This window comes from Ambystoma mexicanum, chromosome 4p (genome assembly GCF_040938575.1).
Source record: "Ambystoma mexicanum isolate Mex_15411 chromosome 4p, UKY_AmexF1_1, whole genome shotgun sequence".
NCBI classification, from domain to species: Eukaryota; Metazoa; Chordata; class Amphibia; order Caudata; family Ambystomatidae; genus Ambystoma; species Ambystoma mexicanum.
Genome location: NC_090927.1, coordinates 845,549,170 through 845,571,669, shown reverse-complemented (window position 1 = coordinate 845,571,669; position 22,500 = coordinate 845,549,170). Strand labels below are relative to the sequence as shown.

The 22,500-nt window shown below is 47.4% G+C and overlaps 60 non-coding genes and 18 pseudogenes across 60 annotated transcripts in view; all 78 read left to right on the top strand.

Annotated features, from left to right (window-relative positions):
- Positions 1-22: 22 nt before the first annotated feature.
- Positions 23-141, top strand: LOC138462832 (5S ribosomal RNA). The gene has a single exon (XR_011265421.1). It is a non-coding gene; the product is annotated as a 5S ribosomal RNA (ribosomal RNA).
- Positions 142-247: 106 nt separating this feature from the next.
- Positions 248-366, top strand: LOC138462812 (5S ribosomal RNA). The gene has a single exon (XR_011265401.1). It is a non-coding gene; the product is annotated as a 5S ribosomal RNA (ribosomal RNA).
- A 105-nt stretch (positions 367-471) lies between these two features.
- Positions 472-580, top strand: LOC138459322 (5S ribosomal RNA; annotated as a pseudogene).
- A 464-nt stretch (positions 581-1,044) lies between these two features.
- Positions 1,045-1,163, top strand: LOC138464190 (5S ribosomal RNA). The gene has a single exon (XR_011266772.1). It is a non-coding gene; the product is annotated as a 5S ribosomal RNA (ribosomal RNA).
- Positions 1,164-1,269: 106 nt separating this feature from the next.
- Positions 1,270-1,388, top strand: LOC138465227 (5S ribosomal RNA). The gene has a single exon (XR_011267801.1). It is a non-coding gene; the product is annotated as a 5S ribosomal RNA (ribosomal RNA).
- Positions 1,389-1,494: 106 nt separating this feature from the next.
- On the top strand, positions 1,495-1,613 carry LOC138462411 (5S ribosomal RNA). The gene has a single exon (XR_011265009.1). It is a non-coding gene; the product is annotated as a 5S ribosomal RNA (ribosomal RNA).
- Positions 1,614-1,719: 106 nt separating this feature from the next.
- Positions 1,720-1,828, top strand: LOC138459309 (5S ribosomal RNA; annotated as a pseudogene).
- Positions 1,829-2,281: 453 nt separating this feature from the next.
- On the top strand, positions 2,282-2,400 carry LOC138455046 (5S ribosomal RNA). Its single transcript, XR_011261692.1, has one exon. It is a non-coding gene; the product is annotated as a 5S ribosomal RNA (ribosomal RNA).
- Positions 2,401-2,506: 106 nt separating this feature from the next.
- On the top strand, positions 2,507-2,625 carry LOC138464567 (5S ribosomal RNA). The gene has a single exon (XR_011267147.1). It is a non-coding gene; the product is annotated as a 5S ribosomal RNA (ribosomal RNA).
- A 106-nt stretch (positions 2,626-2,731) lies between these two features.
- Positions 2,732-2,850, top strand: LOC138454215 (5S ribosomal RNA). The gene has a single exon (XR_011260901.1). It is a non-coding gene; the product is annotated as a 5S ribosomal RNA (ribosomal RNA).
- A 106-nt stretch (positions 2,851-2,956) lies between these two features.
- On the top strand, positions 2,957-3,075 carry LOC138463034 (5S ribosomal RNA). Its single transcript, XR_011265621.1, has one exon. It is a non-coding gene; the product is annotated as a 5S ribosomal RNA (ribosomal RNA).
- Positions 3,076-3,181: 106 nt separating this feature from the next.
- On the top strand, positions 3,182-3,300 carry LOC138460907 (5S ribosomal RNA). The gene has a single exon (XR_011263562.1). It is a non-coding gene; the product is annotated as a 5S ribosomal RNA (ribosomal RNA).
- Positions 3,301-3,406: 106 nt separating this feature from the next.
- Positions 3,407-3,515, top strand: LOC138458507 (5S ribosomal RNA; annotated as a pseudogene).
- Positions 3,516-3,968: 453 nt separating this feature from the next.
- LOC138464189 (5S ribosomal RNA) lies at positions 3,969-4,087 on the top strand. Its single transcript, XR_011266770.1, has one exon. It is a non-coding gene; the product is annotated as a 5S ribosomal RNA (ribosomal RNA).
- Positions 4,088-4,193: 106 nt separating this feature from the next.
- On the top strand, positions 4,194-4,312 carry LOC138464565 (5S ribosomal RNA). Its single transcript, XR_011267144.1, has one exon. It is a non-coding gene; the product is annotated as a 5S ribosomal RNA (ribosomal RNA).
- Positions 4,313-4,417: 105 nt separating this feature from the next.
- Positions 4,418-4,526, top strand: LOC138459321 (5S ribosomal RNA; annotated as a pseudogene).
- A 464-nt stretch (positions 4,527-4,990) lies between these two features.
- Positions 4,991-5,109, top strand: LOC138464188 (5S ribosomal RNA). Its single transcript, XR_011266769.1, has one exon. It is a non-coding gene; the product is annotated as a 5S ribosomal RNA (ribosomal RNA).
- Positions 5,110-5,215: 106 nt separating this feature from the next.
- Positions 5,216-5,334, top strand: LOC138465226 (5S ribosomal RNA). The gene has a single exon (XR_011267800.1). It is a non-coding gene; the product is annotated as a 5S ribosomal RNA (ribosomal RNA).
- A 106-nt stretch (positions 5,335-5,440) lies between these two features.
- On the top strand, positions 5,441-5,559 carry LOC138462410 (5S ribosomal RNA). Its single transcript, XR_011265008.1, has one exon. It is a non-coding gene; the product is annotated as a 5S ribosomal RNA (ribosomal RNA).
- A 106-nt stretch (positions 5,560-5,665) lies between these two features.
- On the top strand, positions 5,666-5,774 carry LOC138459306 (5S ribosomal RNA; annotated as a pseudogene).
- A 453-nt stretch (positions 5,775-6,227) lies between these two features.
- On the top strand, positions 6,228-6,346 carry LOC138455045 (5S ribosomal RNA). Its single transcript, XR_011261691.1, has one exon. It is a non-coding gene; the product is annotated as a 5S ribosomal RNA (ribosomal RNA).
- A 106-nt stretch (positions 6,347-6,452) lies between these two features.
- On the top strand, positions 6,453-6,571 carry LOC138464564 (5S ribosomal RNA). Its single transcript, XR_011267143.1, has one exon. It is a non-coding gene; the product is annotated as a 5S ribosomal RNA (ribosomal RNA).
- Positions 6,572-6,677: 106 nt separating this feature from the next.
- On the top strand, positions 6,678-6,796 carry LOC138462409 (5S ribosomal RNA). The gene has a single exon (XR_011265007.1). It is a non-coding gene; the product is annotated as a 5S ribosomal RNA (ribosomal RNA).
- Positions 6,797-6,902: 106 nt separating this feature from the next.
- On the top strand, positions 6,903-7,021 carry LOC138460906 (5S ribosomal RNA). The gene has a single exon (XR_011263561.1). It is a non-coding gene; the product is annotated as a 5S ribosomal RNA (ribosomal RNA).
- Positions 7,022-7,127: 106 nt separating this feature from the next.
- LOC138459175 (5S ribosomal RNA) lies at positions 7,128-7,236 on the top strand (annotated as a pseudogene).
- A 463-nt stretch (positions 7,237-7,699) lies between these two features.
- LOC138461667 (5S ribosomal RNA) lies at positions 7,700-7,818 on the top strand. The gene has a single exon (XR_011264276.1). It is a non-coding gene; the product is annotated as a 5S ribosomal RNA (ribosomal RNA).
- A 106-nt stretch (positions 7,819-7,924) lies between these two features.
- On the top strand, positions 7,925-8,043 carry LOC138461852 (5S ribosomal RNA). Its single transcript, XR_011264458.1, has one exon. It is a non-coding gene; the product is annotated as a 5S ribosomal RNA (ribosomal RNA).
- A 106-nt stretch (positions 8,044-8,149) lies between these two features.
- Positions 8,150-8,268, top strand: LOC138461806 (5S ribosomal RNA). Its single transcript, XR_011264413.1, has one exon. It is a non-coding gene; the product is annotated as a 5S ribosomal RNA (ribosomal RNA).
- Positions 8,269-8,374: 106 nt separating this feature from the next.
- LOC138456145 (5S ribosomal RNA) lies at positions 8,375-8,483 on the top strand (annotated as a pseudogene).
- A 106-nt stretch (positions 8,484-8,589) lies between these two features.
- On the top strand, positions 8,590-8,708 carry LOC138463033 (5S ribosomal RNA). The gene has a single exon (XR_011265620.1). It is a non-coding gene; the product is annotated as a 5S ribosomal RNA (ribosomal RNA).
- A 106-nt stretch (positions 8,709-8,814) lies between these two features.
- On the top strand, positions 8,815-8,933 carry LOC138463234 (5S ribosomal RNA). Its single transcript, XR_011265821.1, has one exon. It is a non-coding gene; the product is annotated as a 5S ribosomal RNA (ribosomal RNA).
- A 106-nt stretch (positions 8,934-9,039) lies between these two features.
- Positions 9,040-9,158, top strand: LOC138455353 (5S ribosomal RNA). Its single transcript, XR_011261988.1, has one exon. It is a non-coding gene; the product is annotated as a 5S ribosomal RNA (ribosomal RNA).
- A 106-nt stretch (positions 9,159-9,264) lies between these two features.
- LOC138459788 (5S ribosomal RNA) lies at positions 9,265-9,373 on the top strand (annotated as a pseudogene).
- Positions 9,374-9,836: 463 nt separating this feature from the next.
- On the top strand, positions 9,837-9,955 carry LOC138464187 (5S ribosomal RNA). The gene has a single exon (XR_011266768.1). It is a non-coding gene; the product is annotated as a 5S ribosomal RNA (ribosomal RNA).
- A 106-nt stretch (positions 9,956-10,061) lies between these two features.
- LOC138464563 (5S ribosomal RNA) lies at positions 10,062-10,180 on the top strand. Its single transcript, XR_011267142.1, has one exon. It is a non-coding gene; the product is annotated as a 5S ribosomal RNA (ribosomal RNA).
- Positions 10,181-10,286: 106 nt separating this feature from the next.
- On the top strand, positions 10,287-10,405 carry LOC138464857 (5S ribosomal RNA). Its single transcript, XR_011267434.1, has one exon. It is a non-coding gene; the product is annotated as a 5S ribosomal RNA (ribosomal RNA).
- Positions 10,406-10,511: 106 nt separating this feature from the next.
- Positions 10,512-10,630, top strand: LOC138460905 (5S ribosomal RNA). Its single transcript, XR_011263560.1, has one exon. It is a non-coding gene; the product is annotated as a 5S ribosomal RNA (ribosomal RNA).
- A 105-nt stretch (positions 10,631-10,735) lies between these two features.
- Positions 10,736-10,844, top strand: LOC138458505 (5S ribosomal RNA; annotated as a pseudogene).
- A 464-nt stretch (positions 10,845-11,308) lies between these two features.
- On the top strand, positions 11,309-11,427 carry LOC138461666 (5S ribosomal RNA). Its single transcript, XR_011264275.1, has one exon. It is a non-coding gene; the product is annotated as a 5S ribosomal RNA (ribosomal RNA).
- A 106-nt stretch (positions 11,428-11,533) lies between these two features.
- On the top strand, positions 11,534-11,652 carry LOC138457396 (5S ribosomal RNA). The gene has a single exon (XR_011262235.1). It is a non-coding gene; the product is annotated as a 5S ribosomal RNA (ribosomal RNA).
- A 106-nt stretch (positions 11,653-11,758) lies between these two features.
- LOC138461794 (5S ribosomal RNA) lies at positions 11,759-11,877 on the top strand. The gene has a single exon (XR_011264401.1). It is a non-coding gene; the product is annotated as a 5S ribosomal RNA (ribosomal RNA).
- A 105-nt stretch (positions 11,878-11,982) lies between these two features.
- LOC138456143 (5S ribosomal RNA) lies at positions 11,983-12,091 on the top strand (annotated as a pseudogene).
- Positions 12,092-12,197: 106 nt separating this feature from the next.
- On the top strand, positions 12,198-12,316 carry LOC138463031 (5S ribosomal RNA). The gene has a single exon (XR_011265618.1). It is a non-coding gene; the product is annotated as a 5S ribosomal RNA (ribosomal RNA).
- A 106-nt stretch (positions 12,317-12,422) lies between these two features.
- Positions 12,423-12,541, top strand: LOC138460904 (5S ribosomal RNA). Its single transcript, XR_011263559.1, has one exon. It is a non-coding gene; the product is annotated as a 5S ribosomal RNA (ribosomal RNA).
- Positions 12,542-12,647: 106 nt separating this feature from the next.
- On the top strand, positions 12,648-12,756 carry LOC138458503 (5S ribosomal RNA; annotated as a pseudogene).
- A 463-nt stretch (positions 12,757-13,219) lies between these two features.
- LOC138464184 (5S ribosomal RNA) lies at positions 13,220-13,338 on the top strand. The gene has a single exon (XR_011266766.1). It is a non-coding gene; the product is annotated as a 5S ribosomal RNA (ribosomal RNA).
- A 107-nt stretch (positions 13,339-13,445) lies between these two features.
- Positions 13,446-13,554, top strand: LOC138459174 (5S ribosomal RNA; annotated as a pseudogene).
- Positions 13,555-14,017: 463 nt separating this feature from the next.
- LOC138464183 (5S ribosomal RNA) lies at positions 14,018-14,136 on the top strand. The gene has a single exon (XR_011266765.1). It is a non-coding gene; the product is annotated as a 5S ribosomal RNA (ribosomal RNA).
- A 106-nt stretch (positions 14,137-14,242) lies between these two features.
- On the top strand, positions 14,243-14,361 carry LOC138464562 (5S ribosomal RNA). Its single transcript, XR_011267141.1, has one exon. It is a non-coding gene; the product is annotated as a 5S ribosomal RNA (ribosomal RNA).
- Positions 14,362-14,467: 106 nt separating this feature from the next.
- Positions 14,468-14,586, top strand: LOC138455080 (5S ribosomal RNA). The gene has a single exon (XR_011261724.1). It is a non-coding gene; the product is annotated as a 5S ribosomal RNA (ribosomal RNA).
- Positions 14,587-14,692: 106 nt separating this feature from the next.
- LOC138463030 (5S ribosomal RNA) lies at positions 14,693-14,811 on the top strand. The gene has a single exon (XR_011265617.1). It is a non-coding gene; the product is annotated as a 5S ribosomal RNA (ribosomal RNA).
- A 106-nt stretch (positions 14,812-14,917) lies between these two features.
- On the top strand, positions 14,918-15,036 carry LOC138460903 (5S ribosomal RNA). Its single transcript, XR_011263558.1, has one exon. It is a non-coding gene; the product is annotated as a 5S ribosomal RNA (ribosomal RNA).
- Positions 15,037-15,142: 106 nt separating this feature from the next.
- On the top strand, positions 15,143-15,251 carry LOC138459457 (5S ribosomal RNA; annotated as a pseudogene).
- A 463-nt stretch (positions 15,252-15,714) lies between these two features.
- Positions 15,715-15,833, top strand: LOC138464182 (5S ribosomal RNA). Its single transcript, XR_011266764.1, has one exon. It is a non-coding gene; the product is annotated as a 5S ribosomal RNA (ribosomal RNA).
- Positions 15,834-15,939: 106 nt separating this feature from the next.
- On the top strand, positions 15,940-16,058 carry LOC138464560 (5S ribosomal RNA). Its single transcript, XR_011267140.1, has one exon. It is a non-coding gene; the product is annotated as a 5S ribosomal RNA (ribosomal RNA).
- Positions 16,059-16,164: 106 nt separating this feature from the next.
- Positions 16,165-16,283, top strand: LOC138454214 (5S ribosomal RNA). The gene has a single exon (XR_011260900.1). It is a non-coding gene; the product is annotated as a 5S ribosomal RNA (ribosomal RNA).
- Positions 16,284-16,389: 106 nt separating this feature from the next.
- Positions 16,390-16,508, top strand: LOC138460902 (5S ribosomal RNA). Its single transcript, XR_011263557.1, has one exon. It is a non-coding gene; the product is annotated as a 5S ribosomal RNA (ribosomal RNA).
- Positions 16,509-16,614: 106 nt separating this feature from the next.
- On the top strand, positions 16,615-16,733 carry LOC138462810 (5S ribosomal RNA). Its single transcript, XR_011265399.1, has one exon. It is a non-coding gene; the product is annotated as a 5S ribosomal RNA (ribosomal RNA).
- A 105-nt stretch (positions 16,734-16,838) lies between these two features.
- LOC138457602 (5S ribosomal RNA) lies at positions 16,839-16,947 on the top strand (annotated as a pseudogene).
- Positions 16,948-17,411: 464 nt separating this feature from the next.
- Positions 17,412-17,530, top strand: LOC138464181 (5S ribosomal RNA). The gene has a single exon (XR_011266763.1). It is a non-coding gene; the product is annotated as a 5S ribosomal RNA (ribosomal RNA).
- Positions 17,531-17,636: 106 nt separating this feature from the next.
- LOC138464559 (5S ribosomal RNA) lies at positions 17,637-17,755 on the top strand. Its single transcript, XR_011267139.1, has one exon. It is a non-coding gene; the product is annotated as a 5S ribosomal RNA (ribosomal RNA).
- Positions 17,756-17,861: 106 nt separating this feature from the next.
- LOC138462408 (5S ribosomal RNA) lies at positions 17,862-17,980 on the top strand. The gene has a single exon (XR_011265006.1). It is a non-coding gene; the product is annotated as a 5S ribosomal RNA (ribosomal RNA).
- A 106-nt stretch (positions 17,981-18,086) lies between these two features.
- On the top strand, positions 18,087-18,195 carry LOC138459305 (5S ribosomal RNA; annotated as a pseudogene).
- A 453-nt stretch (positions 18,196-18,648) lies between these two features.
- LOC138454560 (5S ribosomal RNA) lies at positions 18,649-18,767 on the top strand. Its single transcript, XR_011261232.1, has one exon. It is a non-coding gene; the product is annotated as a 5S ribosomal RNA (ribosomal RNA).
- Positions 18,768-18,873: 106 nt separating this feature from the next.
- On the top strand, positions 18,874-18,992 carry LOC138464558 (5S ribosomal RNA). Its single transcript, XR_011267138.1, has one exon. It is a non-coding gene; the product is annotated as a 5S ribosomal RNA (ribosomal RNA).
- Positions 18,993-19,098: 106 nt separating this feature from the next.
- Positions 19,099-19,217, top strand: LOC138460901 (5S ribosomal RNA). The gene has a single exon (XR_011263556.1). It is a non-coding gene; the product is annotated as a 5S ribosomal RNA (ribosomal RNA).
- Positions 19,218-19,323: 106 nt separating this feature from the next.
- LOC138459173 (5S ribosomal RNA) lies at positions 19,324-19,432 on the top strand (annotated as a pseudogene).
- Positions 19,433-19,895: 463 nt separating this feature from the next.
- Positions 19,896-20,014, top strand: LOC138461664 (5S ribosomal RNA). Its single transcript, XR_011264273.1, has one exon. It is a non-coding gene; the product is annotated as a 5S ribosomal RNA (ribosomal RNA).
- A 106-nt stretch (positions 20,015-20,120) lies between these two features.
- Positions 20,121-20,239, top strand: LOC138457384 (5S ribosomal RNA). The gene has a single exon (XR_011262233.1). It is a non-coding gene; the product is annotated as a 5S ribosomal RNA (ribosomal RNA).
- A 106-nt stretch (positions 20,240-20,345) lies between these two features.
- On the top strand, positions 20,346-20,464 carry LOC138460947 (5S ribosomal RNA). Its single transcript, XR_011263598.1, has one exon. It is a non-coding gene; the product is annotated as a 5S ribosomal RNA (ribosomal RNA).
- Positions 20,465-20,570: 106 nt separating this feature from the next.
- Positions 20,571-20,679, top strand: LOC138456142 (5S ribosomal RNA; annotated as a pseudogene).
- Positions 20,680-20,785: 106 nt separating this feature from the next.
- On the top strand, positions 20,786-20,904 carry LOC138463029 (5S ribosomal RNA). Its single transcript, XR_011265615.1, has one exon. It is a non-coding gene; the product is annotated as a 5S ribosomal RNA (ribosomal RNA).
- Positions 20,905-21,010: 106 nt separating this feature from the next.
- On the top strand, positions 21,011-21,129 carry LOC138460899 (5S ribosomal RNA). Its single transcript, XR_011263554.1, has one exon. It is a non-coding gene; the product is annotated as a 5S ribosomal RNA (ribosomal RNA).
- A 106-nt stretch (positions 21,130-21,235) lies between these two features.
- On the top strand, positions 21,236-21,354 carry LOC138455352 (5S ribosomal RNA). The gene has a single exon (XR_011261987.1). It is a non-coding gene; the product is annotated as a 5S ribosomal RNA (ribosomal RNA).
- A 106-nt stretch (positions 21,355-21,460) lies between these two features.
- LOC138459787 (5S ribosomal RNA) lies at positions 21,461-21,569 on the top strand (annotated as a pseudogene).
- A 463-nt stretch (positions 21,570-22,032) lies between these two features.
- LOC138464180 (5S ribosomal RNA) lies at positions 22,033-22,151 on the top strand. The gene has a single exon (XR_011266762.1). It is a non-coding gene; the product is annotated as a 5S ribosomal RNA (ribosomal RNA).
- Positions 22,152-22,257: 106 nt separating this feature from the next.
- On the top strand, positions 22,258-22,376 carry LOC138454018 (5S ribosomal RNA). Its single transcript, XR_011260714.1, has one exon. It is a non-coding gene; the product is annotated as a 5S ribosomal RNA (ribosomal RNA).
- A 106-nt stretch (positions 22,377-22,482) lies between these two features.
- The window catches only part of LOC138464855 (5S ribosomal RNA), a 119-nt gene continuing 101 nt past the window's right edge, over positions 22,483-22,500 (top strand). The window contains exon 1 of the ribosomal RNA XR_011267432.1: positions 22,483-22,500. This exon is cut by the window's right edge and continues 101 nt beyond it. This is a non-coding gene — a ribosomal RNA (5S ribosomal RNA).

Below are 22,500 nucleotides of genomic sequence, written 5' to 3'. Positions count from 1 at the left end.
TACAAAACTCACTAGGCCCAGAGCCTACGGCCACACCACACTGATTGCGCCCGATCTCGTGTGATCTCGGAAGCTAAGCAGTGTCGGGCCTAGTTAGTACCTGGATGGGAGACCACCTGGGAATACCAGGTGCTGTAGGCTTTTTTGTGCTCCAAGTTCAGGAAGTGAGCCATTTCTCAATTGCCTTTCAAAACTGCAAGGTCTAGCCGACTAGATGCTTAAAAGTACAAAACTCACTAAGCCCAGAGCCTACGGCCACACCACACTGAATGCGCCCGATCTCGTCTGATCTCGGAAGCTAAGCAGTGTCGGGCCTAGTTAGTACCTGGATAGGAGACCACCTGGGAATACCAGGTGCTGTAGGCTTTTTTGTGCTCCAAGTTCAGGAAGTGAGCCATTTCACAATTGCCTTTCAAAACTGCAAGGTCTAGCCGACTAGATGCTTAAAAGTACAAACTCACTAGGCCCAGAGCCTACGGCCACACCACACTGAATGCCCCCGATCTCGGAAGCTAAGCAGGGTCCGGCCTAGTTAGTACCTGGATGGGAGACTGCCTGGGAATACCAGGTGCTGTAGGCTTTTTTTGTGCTCCATGATTAGTAATTGCGCAACTTCTCAATTATTTTTCAAATTTGGTATGTTTCCAAAATAATTGTATCCCGTTTTATAGCGGAAATGTTGGACAACATCATGAGGGCTGGAGCTACCTTTTTACATAGAATTAGCATACAGGTAGTGTGTTCATGGGTAATAAATCGACTTTCACATGTAATGCAGTACAGAGAATATTGAGTCCTTCAAGAGGCATGAAAGAAAACCATTATTGTGTTGATTGTTCTCTCCACCTCCCTGCAACAGACACAGGATGGATGAATTAAAGTTATCCTACCAGACATAGGAGTCCTGAATGGGCCCACCAGTCTTATATATCTCGCCTGATCGAGCCTGATCGAGCGATGAGCGTGGTATCATGTTGCAAGTGGCTGCATGGCTTAGCTTACTAAATGCAAATGCATAAGAGTAATATTCTTACCATTCCTAGAGCCTACGGCCACACCACACTGAATGCACCCGATCTCGACTGATCTCGGAAGTTAAGCAGTGTCAGGCCTAGTTAGTACCTGGATGGGAGACCGCCTGGGAATACCAGGTGCTGTAGGCTTTTTTGTGCTCCAAGTTCAGGAAGTGAGCCCTTTCTCAATTGCCTTTTAAAACTGCAAGGTCTAGCCGACTAGATGCTTAAAAGTACAAAACTCAGTAGGCCCAGAGCCTACGGCCACACCACACTGAATGTGCCTGATCTCGTCTGATCTCAGAAGCTAAGCGGTGTCGGGCCTAGTTAGTACCTGGATGGAAGACCGCCTGGGAATACCAGGTGCTGTAGGCTTTTTTGTACTCCAAGTTCAGGAAGTGAGCCATTTCTCAATTGCCTTTCAAAACTGCAAGGTCTAGCCGACTAGATGCTTAAAAGTACAAAACTCACAAGAACCAGAGCCTACGGCCACACCACACTGAATGCGCCCGATCTCGTCTGATCTCGGAAGCTAAGCAGTGTCGGGCCTCGTTAGTACCTGGATGGGAGACCGCCTGGGAATACCAGGTGCTGTAGGCTTTTTTGTGCTCCAAGTTCAGGAAGTGAGCCATTTCACAATTGCCTTTCAAAACTGCAAGGTCTAGCCGACTAGATGCTTAAAAGTACAAAACTCACTAGGCCCAGAGCCTTCGGCCACACCACACTGAATGCGCCCGATCTCGGAAGCTAAGCAGGGTCAGGCCTAGTTAGTACCTGGATGGGAGACTGCCTGGGAATACCAGGTGCTGTAGGCTTTTTTGTGCTCCATGATTAGTAATTGCGCAACTTCTCAATTATTTTTCAAATTTGGTATGTTTCCAAAATAATTGTATCCCGTTTTATAGCGGAAATGTTGGACAACATCATGAGGGCTGGAGCTACCTTTTTACATAGAATTAGCATACAGGTAGTGTGTTCATGGGTAATAAATCGACTTTCACATGTAATGCAGTACAGAGAATATTGAGTCCTTCAAGAGGCATGAAAGAAAACCATTATTGTGTTGATTGTTCTCTCCACCTCCCTGCAACAGACACAGGATGGATGAATTAAAGTTATCCTACCAGACATAGGAGTCCTGAATGGGCCCACCAGTCTTATATATCTCGCCTGATCGAGCGATGAGCGTGGTATCATGTTGCAAGTGGCTGCATGGCTTAGCTTACTAAATGCAAATGCATAAGAGTAATATTCTTAGCATTCCTAGAGCCTATGGCCACACCACACTCAATGCACCCGATCTCGACTGATCTCGGAAGTTAAGCAGTGTCAGGCCTAGTTAGTACCTGGATGGGAGACCGCCTGGGAATACCAGGTGCTGTAGGCTTTTTTGTGCTCCAAGTTCAGGAAGTGAGCCCTTTCTCAATTGCCTTTTAAAACTGCAAGGTCTAGCCGACTAGATGCTTAAAAGTACAAAACTCACTAGGCCCAGAGCCTACGGCCACACCACACTGAATGTGCCTGATCTCGTCTGATCTCAGAAGCTAAGCAGTGTCGGGCCTAGTTAGTACCTGGATGGAAGACCGCCTGGGAATACCAGGTGCTGTAGGCTTTTTTGTACTCCAAGTTCAGGAAGTGAGCCATTTCTCAATTGCCTTTCAAAACTGCAAGGTCTAGCCGACTAGATGCTTAAAAGTACAAAACTCACAAGAACCAGAGCCTACGGCCACAGCACACTGAATGCGCCCGATCTCGTCTGATCTCGGAAGCTAAGCAGTGTCGGGCCTCGTTAGTACCTGGATGGGAGACCGCCTGGGAATACCAGGTGCTGTAGGCTTTTTTGTGCTCCAAGTTCAGGAAGTGAGCCATTTCTCAATTGCCTTTCAAAACTGCAAGGTCTAGCTGACTAGATGCTTAAAAGTACAAAACTCACTAGGCCCAGAGCCTACGGCCACACCACACTGATTGCGCCCGATCTCGTCTGATCTCGGAAGCTAAGCAGTGTCGGGCCTCGTTAGTACCTGGATGGGAGACCGCCTGGGAATACCAGGTGCTGTAGGCTTTTTTGTGCTCCAAGTTCAGGAAGTGAGCCATTTCTCAATTGCCTTTCAAAACTGCAAGGTCTAGCTGACTAGATGCTTAAAAGTACAAAACTCACTAGGCCTAGAGCCTACGGCCACACCACACTGATTGCGCCCGATCTCGTCTGATCTCGGAAGCTAAGCAGTGTCGGGCCTAGTTAGTACCTGGATGGGAGACCACCTGGGAATACCAGGTGCTGTAGGCTTTTTTGTGCTCCAAGTTCAGGAAGTGAGCCATTTCACAATTGCCTTTCAAAACTGCAAGGTCTAGCCGACTAGATGCTTAAAAGTACAAAACTCACTAGGCCCAGAGCCTACGGCCACACCACACTGAATGCGCCCGATCTCGGAAGCTAAGCAGGGTCAGGCCTAGTTAGTACCTGGATGGGAGACTGCCTGGGAATACCAGGTGCTGTAGGCTTTTTTGTGCTCCATGATTAGTAATTGCGCAACTTCTCAATTATTTTTCAAATTTGGTATGTTTCCAAAATAATTGTATCCCGTTTTATAGCGGAAATGTTGGACAACATCATGAGGGCTGGAGCTACCTTTTTACATAGAATTAGCATACAGGTAGTGTGTTCATGGGTAATAAATCGACTTTCACATGTAATGCAGTACAGAGAATATTGAGTCCTTCAAGAGGCATGAAAGAAAACCATTATTGTGTTGATTGTTCTCTCCACCTCCCTGCAACAGACACAGGATGGATGAATTAAAGTTATCCTACCAGACATAGGAGTCCTGAATGGGCCCACCAGTCTTATATATCTCGCCTGATCGAGCGATGAGCGTGGTATCATGTTGCAAGTGGCTGCATGGCTTAGCTTACTAAATGCAAATGCATAAGAGTAATATTCTTAGCATTCCTAGAGCCTACGGCCACACCACACTGAATGCACCCGATCTCGACTGATCTCGGAAGTTAAGCAGTGTCAGGCCTAGTTAGTACCTGGATGGGAGACCGCCTGGGAATACCAGGTGCTGTAGGCTTTTTTGTGCTCCAAGTTCAGGAAGTGAGCCCTTTCTCAATTGCCTTTTAAAACTGCAAGGTCTAGCCGACTAGATGCTTAAAAGTACAAAACTCACTAGGCCCAGAGCCTACGGCCACACCACACTGAATGTGCCTGATCTCGTCTGATCTCAGAAGCTAAGCAGTGTCGGGCCTAGTTAGTACCTGGATGGAAGACCGCCTGGGAATACCAGGTGCTGTAGGCTTTTTTGTGCTCCAAGTTCAGGAAGTGAGCCATTTCACAATTGCCTTTCAAAACTGCAAGGTCTAGCCGACTAGATGCTTAAAAGTACAAACTCACTAGGCCCAGAGCCTACGGCCACACCACACTGAATGCCCCCGATCTCGGAAGCTAAGCAGGGTCCGGCCTAGTTAGTACCTGGATGGGAGACTGCCTGGGAATACCAGGTGCTGTAGGCTTTTTTTGTGCTCCATGATTAGTAATTGCGCAACTTCTCAATTATTTTTCAAATTTGGTATGTTTCCAAAATAATTGTATCCCGTTTTATAGCGGAAATGTTGGACAACATCATGAGGGCTGGAGCTACCTTTTTACATAGAATTAGCATACAGGTAGTGTGTTCATGGGTAATAAATCGACTTTCACATGTAATGCAGTACAGAGAATATTGAGTCCTTCAAGAGGCATGAAAGAAAACCATTATTGTGTTGATTGTTCTCTCCACCTCCCTGCAACAGACACAGGATGGATGAATTAAAGTTATCCTACCAGACATAGGAGTCCTGAATGGGCCCACCAGTCTTATATATCTCGCCTGATCGAGCCTGATCGAGCGATGAGCGTGGTATCATGTTGCAAGTGGCTGCATGGCTTAGCTTACTAAATGCAAATGCATAAGAGTAATATTCTTACCATTCCTAGAGCCTACGGCCACACCACACTGAATGCACCCGATCTCGACTGATCTCGGAAGTTAAGCAGTGTCAGGCCTAGTTAGTACCTGGATGGGAGACCGCCTGGGAATACCAGGTGCTGTAGGCTTTTTTGTGCTCCAAGTTCAGGAAGTGAGCCCTTTCTCAATTGCCTTTTAAAACTGCAAGGTCTAGCCGACTAGATGCTTAAAAGTACAAAACTCAGTAGGCCCAGAGCCTACGGCCACACCACACTGAATGTGCCTGATCTCGTCTGATCTCAGAAGCTAAGCGGTGTCGGGCCTAGTTAGTACCTGGATGGAAGACCGCCTGGGAATACCAGGTGCTGTAGGCTTTTTTGTACTCCAAGTTCAGGAAGTGAGCCATTTCTCAATTGCCTTTCAAAACTGCAAGGTCTAGCCGACTAGATGCTTAAAAGTACAAAACTCACAAGAACCAGAGCCTACGGCCACACCACACTGAATGCGCCCGATCTCGTCTGATCTCGGAAGCTAAGCAGTGTCGGGCCTCGTTAGTACCTGGATGGGAGACCGCCTGGGAATACCAGGTGCTGTAGGCTTTTTTGTGCTCCAAGTTCAGGAAGTGAGCCATTTCACAATTGCCTTTCAAAACTGCAAGGTCTAGCCGACTAGATGCTTAAAAGTACAAAACTCACTAGGCCCAGAGCCTTCGGCCACACCACACTGAATGCGCCCGATCTCGGAAGCTAAGCAGGGTCAGGCCTAGTTAGTACCTGGATGGGAGACTGCCTGGGAATACCAGGTGCTGTAGGCTTTTTTGTGCTCCATGATTAGTAATTGCGCAACTTCTCAATTATTTTTCAAATTTGGTATGTTTCCAAAATAATTGTATCCCGTTTTATAGCGGAAATGTTGGACAACATCATGAGGGCTGGAGCTACCTTTTTACATAGAATTAGCATACAGGTAGTGTGTTCATGGGTAATAAATCGACTTTCACATGTAATGCAGTACAGAGAATATTGAGTCCTTCAAGAGGCATGAAAGAAAACCATTATTGTGTTGATTGTTCTCTCCACCTCCCTGCAACAGACACAGGATGGATGAATTAAAGTTATCCTACCAGACATAGGAGTCCTGAATGGGCCCACCAGTCTTATATATCTCGCCTGATCGAGCGATGAGCGTGGTATCATGTTGCAAGTGGCTGCATGGCTTAGCTTACTAAATGCAAATGCATAAGAGTAATATTCTTAGCATTCCTAGAGCCTATGGCCACACCACACTCAATGCACCCGATCTCGACTGATCTCGGAAGTTAAGCAGTGTCAGGCCTAGTTAGTACCTGGATGGGAGACCGCCTGGGAATACCAGGTGCTGTAGGCTTTTTTGTGCTCCAAGTTCAGGAAGTGAGCCCTTTCTCAATTGCCTTTTAAAACTGCAAGGTCTAGCCGACTAGATGCTTAAAAGTACAAAACTCACTAGGCCCAGAGCCTACGGCCACACCACACTGAATGTGCCTGATCTCGTCTGATCTCAGAAGCTAAGCAGTGTCGGGCCTAGTTAGTACCTGGATGGAAGACCGCCTGGGAATACCAGGTGCTGTAGGCTTTTTTGTACTCCAAGTTCAGGAAGTGAGCCATTTCTCAATTGCCTTTCAAAACTGCAAGGTCTAGCCGACTAGATGCTTAAAAGTACAAAACTCACAAGAACCAGAGCCTACGGCCACACCACACTGAATGCGCCCGATCTCGTCTGATCTCGGAAGCTAAGCAGTGTCGGGCCTCGTTAGTACCTGGATGGGAGACCGCCTGGGAATACCAGGTGCTGTAGGCTTTTTTGTGCTCCAAGTTCAGGAAGTGAGCCATTTCTCAATTGCCTTTCAAAAGTGCAAGGTCTAGCTGACTAGATGCTTAAAAGTACAAAACTCACTAGGCCCAGAGCCTACGGCCACACCACACTGATTGCGCCCGATCTCGTCTGATCTCGGAAGCTAAGCAGTGTCGGGCCTAGTTAGTACCTGGATGGGAGACCACCTGGGAATACCAGGTGCTGTAGGCTTTTTTGTGCTCCAAGTTCAGGAAGTGAGCCATTTCTCAATTGCCTTTCAAAACTGCAAGGTCTAGCCGACTAGATGCTTAAAAGTACAAAACTCACTAGGCCCAGAGCCTACGGCCACACCACACTGAATGTGCCCGATCTCGGAAGCTAAGCAGGGTCAGGCCTAGTTAGTACCTGGATGGGAGACTGCCTGGGAATACCAGGTGCTGTAGGCTTTTTTGTGCTCCATGATTAGTAATTGCGCAACTTCTCAATTATTTTTCAAATTTGGTATGTTTCCAAAATAATTGTATCCCGTTTTATAGCGGAAATGTTGGACAACATCATGAGGGCTGGAGCTACCTTTTTACATAGAATTAGCATACAGGTAGTGTGTTCATGGGTAATAAATCGACTTTCACATGTAATGCAGTACAGAGAATATTGAGTCCTTCAAGAGGCATGAAAGAAAACCATTATTGTGTTGATTGTTCTCTCCACCTCCCTGCAACAGACACAGGATGGATGAATTAAAGTTATCCTACCAGACATAGGAGTCCTGAATGGGCCCACCAGTCTTATATATCTCGCCTGATCGAGCCTGATCGAGCGATGAGCGTGGTATCATGTTGCAAGTGGCTGCATGGCTTAGCTTACTAAATGCAAATGCATAAGAGTAATATTCTTAGCATTCCTAGAGCCTACGGCCACACCACACTGAATGCACCCGATCTCGTCTGATCTCGGAAGTTAAGCAGTGTCAGGCCTAGTTAGTACCTGGATGGGAGACCGCCTGGGAATACCAGGTGCTGTAGGCTTTTTTGTGCTCCAAGTTCAGGAAGTGAGCCCTTTCTCAATTGCCTTTTAAAACTGCAAGGTCTAGCCGACTAGATGCTTAAAAGTACAACACTCACTAGGCCCAGAGCCTGCGGCCACACCACACTGAATGCGCCTGATCTCGTCTGATCTCAGAAGCTAAGCAGTGTCGGGCCTAGTTAGTACCTGGATGGGAGACCGCCTGGGAATACCAGGTGCTGTAGGCTTTTTTGTACTCCAAGTTCAGGAAGTGAGCCATTTCTCAATTGCCTTTCAAAACTGCAAGGTCTAGCCGACTAGATGCTTAAAAGTACAAAACTCACTAGGCCCAGAGCCTACGGCCACACCACACTGAATGCGCCCGATCTCGTCTGATCTCGGAAGCTAAGCAGTGTCGGGCCTAGTTAGTACCTGGATGGGAGACCACCTGGGAATACCAGGTGCTGTAGGCTTTTTTGTGCTCCAAGTTCAGGAAGTGAGCCATTTCACAATTGCCTTTCAAAACTGCAAGGTCTAGCCGACTAGATGCTTAAAAGTACAAAACTCACTAGGCCCAGAGCCTACGGCCACACCACACTGAATGCGCCCGATCTCGGAAGCTAAGCAGGGTCGGGCCTAGTTAGTACCTGGATGGGAGACCGCCTGGGAATACCAGGTGCTGTAGGCTTTTTTGTGCTCCAAGTTCAGGAAGTGAGCCATTTCTCAATTGCCTTTCAAAATTGCAAGGTCTAGCTGACTAGATGCTTAAAAGTACAAAACTCACTAGGCCCAGAGCCTACGGCCACACCACACTGATTGCGCCCGATCTCGTCTGATCTCGGAAGCTAAGCAGTGTCGGGCCTCGTTAGTACCTGGATGGGAGACCGCCTGGGAATACCAGGTGCTGTAGGCTTTTTTGTGCTCCAAGTTCAGGAAGTGAGCCATTTCTCAATTGCCTTTCAAAACTGCAAGGTCTAGCTGACTAGATGCTTAAAAGTACAAAACTCACTAGGCCCAGAGCCTACGGCCACACCACACTGATTGCGCCCGATCTCGTCTGATCTTGGAAGCTAAGCAGTGTCGGGCCTAGTTAGTACCTGGATGGGAGACCACCTGGGAATACCAGGTGCTGTAGGCTTTTTTGTGCTCCAAGTTCAGGAAGTGAGCCATTTCACAATTGCCTTTCAAAACTGCAAGGTCTAGCCGACTAGATGCTTAAAAGTACAAAACTCACTAGGCCCAGAGCCTACGGCCACACCACACTGAATGCGCCCAATCTCGACTGATCTCGGAAGTTAAGCAGTGTCAGGCCTAGTTAGTACCTGGATGGGAGACCGCCTGGGAATACCAGGTGCTGTAGGCTTTTTTGTGCTCCAAGTTCAGGAAGTGAGCCCTTTCTCAATTGCCTTTTAAAACTGCAAGGTCTAGCCGACTAGATGCTTAAAAGTACAAAACTCACTAGGCCCAGAGCCTACGGCCACACCACACTGAATGTGCCCAATCTCGGAAGCTAAGCAGGGTCAGGCCTAGTTAGTACCTGGATGGGAGACTGCCTGGGAATACCAGGTGCTGTAGGCTTTTTTGTGCTCCATGATTAGTAATTGCGCAACTTCTCAATTATTTTTCAAATTTGGTATGTTTCCAAAATAATTGTATCCCGTTTTATAGCGGAAATGTTGGACAACATCATGAGGGCTGGAGCTACCTTTTTACATAGAATTAGCATACAGGTAGTGTGTTCATGGGTAATAAATCGACTTTCACATGTAATGCAGTACAGAGAATATTGAGTCCTTCAAGAGGCATGAAAGAAAACCATTATTGTGTTGATTGTTCTCTCCACCTCCCTGCAACAGACACAGGATGGATGAATTAAAGTTATCCTACCAGACATAGGAGTCCTGAATGGGCCCACCAGTCTTATATATCTCGCCTGATCGAGCCTGATCGAGCGATGAGCGTGGTATCATGTTGCAAGTGGCTGCATGGCTTAGCTTACTAAATGCAAATGCATAAGAGTAATATTCTTAGCATTCCTAGAGCCTACGGCCACACCACACTGAATGCACCCGATCTCGACTGATCTCGGAAGTTAAGCAGTGTCAGGCCTAGTTAGTACCTGGATGGGAGACCGCCTGGGAATACCAGGTGCTGTAGGCTTTTTTGTGCTCCAAGTTCAGGAAGTGAGCCCTTTCTCAATTGCCTTTTAAAACTGCAAGGTCTAGCCGACTAGATGCTTAATAGTACAAAACTCACTAGGCCCAGAGCCTACGGCCACACCACACTGAATGTGCCTGATCTCGTCTGATCTCAGAAGCTAAGCAGTGTCGGGCCTAGTTAGTACCTGGATGGAAGACCGCCTGGGAATACCAGGTGCTGTAGGCTTTTTTGTACTCCAAGTTCAGGAAGTGAGCCATTTCTCAATTGCCTTTCAAAACTGCAAGGTCTAGCCGACTAGATGCTTAAAAGTACAAAACTCACAAGAACCAGAGCCTACGGCCACACCACACTGAATGCGCCCGATCTCGTCTGATCTTGGAAGCTAAGCAGTGTCGGGCCTCGTTAGTACCTGGATGGGAGACCGCCTGGGAATACCAGGTGCTGTAGGCTTTTTTGTGCTCCAAGTTCAGGAAGTGAGCCATTTCTCAATTGCCTTTCAAAACTGCAAGGTCTAGCTGACTAGATGCTTAAAAGTACAAAACTCACTAGGCCCAGAGCCTACGGCCACACCACACTGATTGCGCCCGATCTCGTCTGATCTCGGAAGCTAAGCAGTGTCGGGCCTAGTTAGTACCTGGATGGGAGACCACCTGGGAATACCAGGTGCTGTAGGCTTTTTTGTGCTCCAAGTTCAGGAAGTGAGCCATTTCACAATTGCCTTTCAAAACTGCAAGGTCTAGCCGACTAGATGCTTAAAAGTACAAACTCACTAGGCCCAGAGCCTACGGCCACACCACACTGAATGCGCCCGATCTCGGAAGCTAAGCAGGGTCAGGCCTAGTTAGTACCTGGATGGGAGACTGCCTGGGAATACCAGGTGCTGTAGGCTTTTTTTGTGCTCCATGATTAGTAATTGCGCAACTTCTCAATTATTTTTCAAATTTGGTATGTTTCCAAAATAATTGTATCCCGTTTTATAGCGGAAATGTTGGACAACATCATGAGGGCTGGAGCTACCTTTTTACATAGAATTAGCATACAGGTAGTGTGTTCATGGGTAATAAATCGACTTTCACATGTAATGCAGTACAGAGAATATTGAGTCCTTCAAGAGGCATGAAAGAAAACCATTATTGTGTTGATTGTTCTCTCCACCTCCCTGCAACAGACACAGGATGGATGAATTAAAGTTATCCTACCAGACATAGGAGTCCTGAATGGGCCCACCAGTCTTATATATCTCGCCTGATCGAGCCTGATCGAGCGATGAGCGTGGTATCATGTTGCAAGTGGCTGCATGGCTTAGCTTACTAAATGCAAATGCATAAGAGTAATATTCTTAGCATTCCTAGAGCCTACGGCCACACCACACTGAATGCACCCGATCTCGTCTGATCTCGGAAGTTAAGCAGTGTCAGGCCTAGTTAGTACCTGGATGGGAGACCGCCTGGGAATACCAGGTGCTGTAGGCTTTTTTGTGCTCCAAGTTCAGGAAGTGAGCCCTTTCTCAATTGCCTTTTAAAACTGCAAGGTCTAGCCGACTAGATGCTTAAAAGTACAACACTCACTAGGCCCAGAGCCTACGGCCACACCACACTGAATGCGCCTGATCTCGTCTGATCTCAGAAGCTAAGCAGTGTCGGGCCTAGTTAGTACCTGGATGGGAGACCGCCTGGGAATACCAGGTGCTGTAGGCTTTTTTGTACTCCAAGTTCAGGAAGTGAGCCATTTCTCAATTGCCTTTCAAAACTGCAAGGTCTAGCCGACTAGATGCTTAAAAGTACAAAACTCACTAGGCCCAGAGCCTACGGCCACACCACACTGAATGCGCCCGATCTCGTCTGATCTCGGAAGCTAAGCAGTGTCGGGCCTAGTTAGTACCTGGATGGGAGACCACCTGGGAATACCAGGTGCTGTAGGCTTTTTTGTGCTCCAAGTTCAGGAAGTGAGCCATTTCACAATTGCCTTTCAAAACTGCAAGGTCTAGCCGACTAGATGCTTAAAAGTACAAACTCACTAGGCCCAGAGCCTACGGCCACACCACACTGAATGCGCCCGATCTCGGAAGCTAAGCAGGGTCGGGCCTAGTTAGTACCTGGATGGGAGACCGCCTGGGAATACCAGGTGCTGTAGGCTTTTTTGTGCTCCAAGTTCAGGAAGTGAGCCATTTCTCAATTGCCTTTCAAAATTGCAAGGTCTAGCTGACTAGATGCTTAAAAGTACAAAACTCACTAGGCCCAGAGCCTACGGCCACACCACACTGATTGCGCCCGATCTCGTCTGATCTCGGAAGCTAAGCAGTGTCGGGCCTCGTTAGTACCTGGATGGGAGACCGCCTGGGAATACCAGGTGCTGTAGGCTTTTTTGTGCTCCAAGTTCAGGAAGTGAGCCATTTCTCAATTGCCTTTCAAAACTGCAAGGTCTAGCTGACTAGATGCTTAAAAGTACAAAACTCACTAGGCCCAGAGCCTACGGCCACACCACACTGATTGCGCCCGATCTCGTCTGATCTCGGAAGCTAAGCAGTGTCGGGCCTAGTTAGTACCTGGATGGGAGACCACCTGGGAATACCAGGTGCTGTAGGCTTTTTTGTGCTCCAAGTTCAGGAAGTGAGCCATTTCACAATTGCCTTTCAAAACTGCAAGGTCTAGCCGACTAGATGCTTAAAAGTACAAAACTCACTAGGCCCAGAGCCTACGGCCACACCACACTGAATGCGCCCGATCTCGGAAGCTAAGCAGGGTCAGGCCTAGTTAGTACCTGGATGGGAGACTGCCTGGGAATACCAGGTGCTGTAGGCTTTTTTGTGCTCCATGATTAGTAATTGCGCAACTTCTCAATTATTTTTCAAATTTGGTATGTTTCCAAAATAATTGTATCCCGTTTTATAGCGGAAATGTTGGACAACATCATGAGGGCTGGAGCTACCTTTTTACATAGAATTAGCATACAGGTAGTGTGTTCATGGGTAATAAATCGACTTTCACATGTAATGCAGTACAGAGAATATTGAGTCCTTCAAGAGGCATGAAAGAAAACCATTATTGTGTTGATTGTTCTCTCCACCTCACTGCAACAGACACAGGATGGATGAATTAAAGTTATCCTACCAGACATAGGAGTCCTGAATGGGCCCACCAGTCTTATATATCTCGCCTGATCGAGCCTGATCGAGCGATGAGCGTGGTATCATGTTGCAAGTGGCTGCATGGCTTAGCTTACTAAATGCAAATGCATAAGAGTAATATTCTTAGCATTCCTAGAGCCTACGGCCACACCACACTGAATGCACCCGATCTCGACTGATCTCGGAAGTTAAGCAGTGTCAGGCCTAGTTAGTACCTGGATGGGAGACCGCCTGGGAATACCAGGTGCTGTAGGCTTTTTTTGTGCTCCAAGTTCAGGAAGTGAGCCCTTTCTCAATTGCCTTTTAAAACTGCAAGGTCTAGCCGACTAGATGCTTAAAAGTACAAAACTCACTAGGCCCAGAGCCTACGGCCACACCACACTGAATGTGCCCGATCTCGGAAGCTAAGCAGGGTCAGGCCTAGTTAGTACCTGGATGGGAGACTGCCTGGGAATACCAGGTGCTGTAGGCTTTTTTGTGCTCCATGATTAGTAATTGCGCAACTTCTCAATTATTTTTCAAATTTGGTATGTTTCCAAAATAATTGTATCCCGTTTTATAGCGGAAATGTTGGACAACATCATGAGGGCTGGAGCTACCTTTTTACATAGAATTAGCATACAGGTAGTGTGTTCATGGGTAATAAATCGACTTTCACATGTAATGCAGTACAGAGAATATTGAGTCCTTCAAGAGGCATGAAAGAAAACCATTATTGTGTTGATTGTTCTCTCCACCTCCCTGCAACAGACACAGGATGGATGAATTAAAGTTATCCTACCAGACATAGGAGTCCTGAATGGGCCCACCAGTCTTATATATCTCGCCTGATCGAGCCTGATCGAGCGATGAGCGTGGTATCATGTTGCAAGTGGCTGCATGGCTTAGCTTACTAAATGCAAATGCATAAGAGTAATATTCTTAGCATTCCTAGAGCCTACGGCCACACCACACTGAATGCACCCGATCTCGACTGATCTCGGAAGTTAAGCAGTGTCAGGCCTAGTTAGTACCTGGATGGGAGACCGCCTGGGAATACCAGGTGCTGTAGGCTTTTTTGTGCTCCAAGTTCAGGAAGTGAGCCCTTTCTCAATTGCCTTTTAAAACTGCAAGGTCTAGCCGACTAGATGCTTAAAAGTACAAAACTCACTAGGCCCAGAGCCTACGGCCACACCACACTGAATGTGCCTGATCTCGTCTGATCTCAGAAGCTAAGCAGTGTCGGGCCTAGTTAGTACCTGGATGGAAGACCGCCTGGGAATACCAGGTGCTGTAGGCTTTTTTGTACTCCAAGTTCAGGAAGTGAGCCATTTCTCAATTGCCTTTCAAAACTGCAAGGTCTAGCCGACTAGATGCTTAAAAGTACAAAACTCACAAGAACCAGAGCCTACGGCCACAGCACACTGAATGCGCCCGATCTCGTCTGATCTCGGAAGCTAAGCAGTGTCGGGCCTCGTTAGTACATGGATGGGAGACCGCCTGGGAATACCAGGTGCTGTAGGCTTTTTTGTGCTCCAAGTTCAGGAAGTGAGCCATTTCTCAATTGCCTTTCAAAACTGCAAGGTCTAGCTGACTAGATGCTTAAAAGTACAAAACTCACTAGGCCCAGAGCCTACGGCCACACCACACTGATTGCGCCCGATCTCGTCTGATCTCGGAAGCTAAGCAGTGTCGGGCCTCGTTAGTACCTGGATGGGAGACCGCCTGGGAATACCAGGTGCTGTAGGCTCTTTTGTGCTCCAAGTTCAGGAAGTGAGCCATTTCTCAATTGCCTTTCAAAACTGCAAGGTCTAGCTGACTAGATGCTTAAAAGTACAAAACTCACTAGGCCCAGAGCCTACGGCCACACCACACTGATTGCGCCCGATCTCGTCTGATCTCGGAAGCTAAGCAGTGTCGGGCCTAGTTAGTACCTGGATGGGAGACCACCTGGGAATACCAGGTGCTGTAGGCTTTTTTGTGCTCCAAGTTCAGGAAGTGAGCCATTTCACAATTGCCTTTCAAAACTGCAAGGTCTAGCCGACTAGATGCTTAAAAGTACAAAACTCACTAGGCCCAGAGCCTACGGCCACACCACACTGAATGCGCCAGATCTCGGAAGCTAAGCAGGGTCAGGCCTAGTTAGTACCTGGATGGGAGACTGCCTGGGAATACCAGGTGCTGTAGGCTTTTTTGTGCTCCATGATTAGTAATTGCGCAACTTCTCAATTATTTTTCAAATTTGGTATGTTTCCAAAATAATTGTATCCCGTTTTATAGCGGAAATGTTGGACAACATCATGAGGGCTGGAGCTACCTTTTTACATAGAATTAGCATACAGGTAGTGTGTTCATGGGTAATAAATCGACTTTCACATGTAATGCAGTACAGAGAATATTGAGTCCTTCAAGAGGCATGAAAGAAAACCATTATTGTGTTGATTGTTCTCTCCACCTCCCTGCAACAGACACAGGATGGATGAATTAAAGTTATCCTACCAGACATAGGAGTCCTGAATGGGCCCACCAGTCTTATATATCTCGCCTGATCGAGCCTGATCGAGCGATGAGCGTGGTATCATGTTGCAAGTGGCTGCATGGCTTAGCTTACTAAATGCAAATGCATAAGAGTAATATTCTTAGCATTCCTAGAGCCTACGGCCACACCACACTGAATGCACCCGATCTCGACTGATCTCGGAAGTTAAGCAGTGTCAGGCCTAGTTAGTACCTGGATGGGAGACCGCCTGGGAATACCAGGTGCTGTAGGCTTTTTTGTGCTCCAAGTTCAGGAAGTGAGCCCTTTCTCAATTGCCTTTTAAAACTGCAAGGTCTAGCCGACTAGATGCTTAAAAGTACAAAACTCACTAGGCCCAGAGCCTACGGCCACACCACACTGAATGTGCCTGATCTCGTCTGATCTCAGAAGCTAAGCAGTGTCGGGCCTAGTTAGTACCTGGATGGAAGACCGCCTGGGAATACCAGGTGCTGTAGGCTTTTTTGTACTCCAAGTTCAGGAAGTGAGCCATTTCTCAATTGCCTTTCAAAACTGCAAGGTCTAGCCGACTAGATGCTTAAAAGTACAAAACTCACAAGAACCAGAGCCTACGGCCACAGCACACTGAATGCGCCCGATCTCGTCTGATCTCGGAAGCTAAGCAGTGTCGGGCCTCGTTAGTACCTGGATGGGAGACCGCCTGGGAATACCAGGTGCTGTAGGCTTTTTTGTGCTCCAAGTTCAGGAAGTGAGCCATTTCTCAATTGCCTTTCAAAACTGCAAGGTCTAGCTGACTAGATGCTTAAAAGTACAAAACTCACTAGGCCCAGAGCCTACGGCCACACCACACTGATTGCGCCCGATCTCGTCTGATCTCGGAAGCTAAGCAGTGTCGGGCCTAGTTAGTACCTGGATGGGAGACCACCTGGGAATACCAGGTGCTGTAGGCTTTTTTGTGCTCCAAGTTCAGGAAGTGAGCCATTTCTCAATTGCCTTTCAAAACTGCAAGGTCTAGCCGACTAGATGCTTAAAAGTACAAAACTCACTAAGCCCAGAGCCTACGGCCACACCACACTGAATGCGCCCGATCTCGTCTGATCTCGGAAGCTAAGCAGTGTCGGGCCTAGTTAGTACCTGGATAGGAGACCACCTGGGAATACCAGGTGCTGTAGGCTTTTTTGTGCTCCAAGTTCAGGAAGTGAGCCATTTCACAATTGCCTTTCAAAACTGCAAGGTCTAGCCGACTAGATGCTTAAAAGTACAAACTCACTAGGCCCAGAGCCTACGGCCACACCACACTGAATGCCCCCGATCTCGGAAGCTAAGCAGGGTCGGGCCTAGTTAGTACCTGGATGGGAGACTGCCTGGGAATACCAGGTGCTGTAGGCTTTTTTTGTGCTCCATGATTAGTAATTGCGCAACTTCTCAATTATTTTTCAAATTTGGTATGTTTCCAAAATAATTGTATCCCGTTTTATAGCGGAAATGTTGGACAACATCATGAGGGCTGGAGCTACCTTTTTACATAGAATTAGCATACAGGTAGTGTGTTCATGGGTAATAAATCGACTTTCACATGTAATGCAGTACAGAGAATATTGAGTCCTTCAAGAGGCATGAAAGAAAACCATTATTGTGTTGATTGTTCTCTCCACCTCCCTGCAACAGACACAGGATGGATGAATTAAAGTTATCCTACCAGACATAGGAGTCCTGAATGGGCCCACCAGTCTTATATATCTCGCCTGATCGAGCCTGATCGAGCGATGAGCGTGGTATCATGTTGCAAGTGGCTGCATGGCTTAGCTTACTAAATGCAAATGCATAAGAGTAATATTCTTAGCATTCCTAGAGCCTACGGCCACACCACACTGAATGCACCCGATCTCGACTGATCTCGGAAGTTAAGCAGTGTCAGGCCTAGTTAGTACCTGGATGGGAGACCGCCTGGGAATACCAGGTGCTGTAGGCTTTTTTGTGCTCCAAGTTCAGGAAGTGAGCCCTTTCTCAATTGCCTTTTAAAACTGCAAGGTCTAGCCGACTAGATGCTTAAAAGTACAAAACTCAGTAGGCCCAGAGCCTACGGCCACACCACACTGAATGTGCCTGATCTCGTCTGATCTCAGAAGCTAAGCAGTGTCGGGCCTAGTTAGTACCTGGATGGAAGACCGCCTGGGAATACCAGGTGCTGTAGGCTTTTTTGTACTCCAAGTTCAGGAAGTGAGCCATTTCTCAATTGCCTTTCAAAACTGCAAGGTCTAGCCGACTAGATGCTTAAAAGTACAAAACTCACAAGAACCAGAGCCTACGGCCACACCACACTGAATGCGCCCGATCTCGTCTGATCTCGGAAGCTAAGCAGTGTCGGGCCTCGTTAGTACCTGGATGGGAGACCGCCTGGGAATACCAGGTGCTGTAGGCTTTTTTGTGCTCCAAGTTCAGGAAGTGAGCCATTTCACAATTGCCTTTCAAAACTGCAAGGTCTAGCCGACTAGATGCTTAAAAGTACAAAACTCACTAGGCCCAGAGCCTTCGGCCACACCACACTGAATGCGCCCGATCTCGGAAGCTAAGCAGGGTCAGGCCTAGTTAGTACCTGGATGGGAGACTGCCTGGGAATACCAGGTGCTGTAGGCTTTTTTGTGCTCCATGATTAGTAATTGCGCAACTTCTCAATTATTTTTCAAATTTGGTATGTTTCCAAAATAATTGTATCCCGTTTTATAGCGGAAATGTTGGACAACATCATGAGGGCTGGAGCTACCTTTTTACATAGAATTAGCATACAGGTAGTGTGTTCATGGGTAATAAATCGACTTTCACATGTAATGCAGTACAGAGAATATTGAGTCGTTCAAGAGGCATGAAAGAAAACCATTATTGTGTTGATTGTTCTCTCCACCTCCCTGCAACAGACACAGGATGGATGAATTAAAGTTATCCTACCAGACATAGGAGTCCTGAATGGGCCCACCAGTCTTATATATCTCGCCTGATCGAGCGATGAGCGTGGTATCATGTTGCAAGTGGCTGCATGGCTTAGCTTACTAAATGCAAATGCATAAGAGTAATATTCTTAGCATTCCTAGAGCCTACGGCCACACCACACTGAATGCACCCGATCTCGACTGATCTTGGAAGTTAAGCAGTGTCAGGCCTAGTTAGTACCTGGATGGGAGACCGCCTGGGAATACCAGGTGCTGTAGGCTTTTTTGTGCTCCAAGTTCAGGAAGTGAGCCCTTTCTCAATTGCCTTTTAAAACTGCAAGGTCTAGCCGACTAGATGCTTAAAAGTACAAAACTCACTAGGCCCAGAGCCTACGGCCACACCACACTGAATGTGCCTGATCTCGTCTGATCTCAGAAGCTAAGCAGTGTCGGGCCTAGTTAGTACCTGGATGGAAGACCGCCTGGGAATACCAGGTGCTGTAGGCTTTTTTGTACTCCAAGTTCAGGAAGTGAGCCATTTCTCAATTGCCTTTCAAAAGTGCAAGGTCTAGCTGACTAGATGCTTAAAAGTACAAAACTCACTAGGCCCAGAGCCTACGGCCACACCACACTGATTGCGCCCGATCTCGTCTGATCTCGGAAGCTAAGCAGTGTCGGGCCTAGTTAGTACCTGGATGGGAGACCACCTGGGAATACCAGGTGCTGTAGGCTTTTTTGTGCTCCAAGTTCAGGAAGTGAGCCATTTCTCAATTGCCTTTCAAAACTGCAAGGTCTAGCCGACTAGATGCTTAAAAGTACAAAACTCACTAGGCCCAGAGCCTACGGCCACACCACACTGAATGTGCCCGATCTCGGAAGCTAAGCAGGGTCAGGCCTAGTTAGTACCTGGATGGGAGACTGCCTGGGAATACCAGGTGCTGTAGGCTTTTTTGTGCTCCATGATTAGTAATTGCGCAACTTCTCAATTATTTTTCAAATTTGGTATGTTTCCAAAATAATTGTATCCCGTTTTATAGCGGAAATGTTGGACAACATCATGAGGGCTGGAGCTACCTTTTTACATAGAATTAGCATACAGGTAGTGTGTTCATGGGTAATAAATCGACTTTCACATGTAATGCAGTACAGAGAATATTGAGTCCTTCAAGAGGCATGAAAGAAAACCATTATTGTGTTGATTGTTCTCTCCACCTCCCTGCAACAGACACAGGATGGATGAATTAAAGTTATCCTACCAGACATAGGAGTCCTGAATGGGCCCACCAGTCTTATATATCTCGCCTGATCGAGCCTGATCGAGCGATGAGCGTGGTATCATGTTGCAAGTGGCTGCATGGCTTAGCTTACTAAATGCAAATGCATAAGAGTAATATTCTTAGCATTCCTAGAGCCTACGGCCACACCACACTGAATGCACCCGATCTCGTCTGATCTCGGAAGTTAAGCAGTGTCAGGCCTAGTTAGTACCTGGATGGGAGACCGCCTGGGAATACCAGGTGCTGTAGGCTTTTTTGTGCTCCAAGTTCAGGAAGTGAGCCCTTTCTCAATTGCCTTTTAAAACTGCAAGGTCTAGCCGACTAGATGCTTAAAAGTACAACACTCACTAGGCCCAGAGCCTACGGCCACACCACACTGAATGCGCCTGATCTCGTCTGATCTCAGAAGCTAAGCAGTGTCGGGCCTAGTTAGTACCTGGATGGGAGACCGCCTGGGAATACCAGGTGCTGTAGGCTTTTTTGTACTCCAAGTTCAGGAAGTGAGCCATTTCTCAATTGCCTCTCAAAACTGCAAGGTCTAGCCGACTAGATGCTTAAAAGTACAAAACTCACTAGGCCCAGAGCCTATGGCCACACCACACTGAATGCGCCCGATCTCGTCTGATCTCGGAAGCTAAGCAGTGTCGGGCCTAGTTAGTACCTGGATGGGAGACCACCTGGGAATACCAGGTGCTGTAGGCTTTTTTGTGCTCCAAGTTCAGGAAGTGAGCCATTTCACAATTGCCTTTCAAAACTGCAAGGTCTAGCCGACTAGATGCTTAAAAGTACAAAACTCACTAGGCCCAGAGCCTACGGCCACACCACACTGAATGCGCCCGATCTCGGAAGCTAAGCAGGGTCGGGCCTAGTTAGTACCTGGATGGGAGACCGCCTGGGAATACCAGGTGCTGTAGGCTTTTTTGTGCTCCAAGTTCAGGAAGTGAGCCATTTCTCAATTGCCTTTCAAAATTGCAAGGTCTAGCTGACTAGATGCTTAAAAGTACAAAACTCACTAGGCCCAGAGCCTACGGCCACACCACACTGATTGCGCCCGATCTCGTCTGATCTCGGAAGCTAAGCAGTGTCGGGCCTCGTTAGTACCTGGATGGGAGACCGCCTGGGAATACCAGGTGCTGTAGGCTTTTTTGTGCTCCAAGTTCAGGAAGTGAGCCATTTCTCAATTGCCTTTCAAAACTGCAAGGTCTAGCTGACTAGATGCTTAAAAGTACAAAACTCACTAGGCCCAGAGCCTACGGCCACACCACACTGATTGCGCCCGATCTCGTCTGATCTCGGAAGCTAAGCAGTGTCGGGCCTAGTTAGTACCTGGATGGGAGACCACCTGGGAATACCAGGTGCTGTAGGCTTTTTTGTGCTCCAAGTTCAGGAAGTGAGCCATTTCACAATTGCCTTTCAAAACTGCAAGGTCTAGCCGACTAGATGCTTAAAAGTACAAAACTCACTAGGCCCAGAGCCTACGGCCACACCACACTGAATGCGCCCAATCTCGACTGATCTCGGAAGTTAAGCAGTGTCAGGCCTAGTTAGTACCTGGATGGGAGACCGCCTGGGAATACCAGGTGCTGTAGGCTTTTTTGTGCTCCAAGTTCAGGAAGTGAGCCCTTTCTCAATTGCCTTTTAAAACTGCAAGGTCTAGCCGACTAGATGCTTAAAAGTACAAAACTCACTAGGCCCAGAGCCTACGGCCACACCACACTGAATGTGCCCAATCTCGGAAGCTAAGCAGGGTCAGGCCTAGTTAGTACCTGGATGGGAGACTGCCTGGGAATACCAGGTGCTGTAGGCTTTTTTGTGCTCCATGATTAGTAATTGCGCAACTTCTCAATTATTTTTCAAATTTGGTATGTTTCCAAAATAATTGTATCCCGTTTTATAGCGGAAATGTTGGACAACATCATGAGGGCTGGAGCTACCTTTTTACATAGAATTAGCATACAGGTAGTGTGTTCATGGGTAATAAATCGACTTTCACATGTAATGCAGTACAGAGAATATTGAGTCCTTCAAGAGGCATGAAAGAAAACCATTATTGTGTTGATTGTTCTCTCCACCTCCCTGCAACAGACACAGGATGGATGAATTAAAGTTATCCTACCAGACATAGGAGTCCTGAATGGGCCCACCAGTCTTATATATCTCGCCTGATCGAGCCTGATCGAGCGATGAGCGTGGTATCATGTTGCAAGTGGCTGCATGGCTTAGCTTACTAAATGCAAATGCATAAGAGTAATATTCTTAGCATTCCTAGAGCCTACGGCCACACCACACTGAATGCACCCGATCTCGACTGATCTCGGAAGTTAAGCAGTGTCAGGCCTAGTTAGTACCTGGATGGGAGACCGCCTGGGAATACCAGGTGCTGTAGGCTTTTTTGTGCTCCAAGTTCAGGAAGTGAGCCCTTTCTCAATTGCCTTTTAAAACTGCAAGGTCTAGCCGACTAGATGCTTAATAGTACAAAACTCACTAGGCCCAGAGCCTACGGCCACACCACACTGAATGTGCCTGATCTCGTCTGATCTCAGTAGCTAAGCAGTGTCGGGCCTAGTTAGTACCTGGATGGAAGACCGCCTGGGAATACCAGGTGCTGTAGGCTTTTTTGTACTCCAAGTTCAGGAAGTGAGCCATTTCTCAATTGCCTTTCAAAACTGCAAGGTCTAGCCGACTAGATGCTTAAAAGTACAAAACTCACAAGAACCAGAGCCTACGGCCACACCACA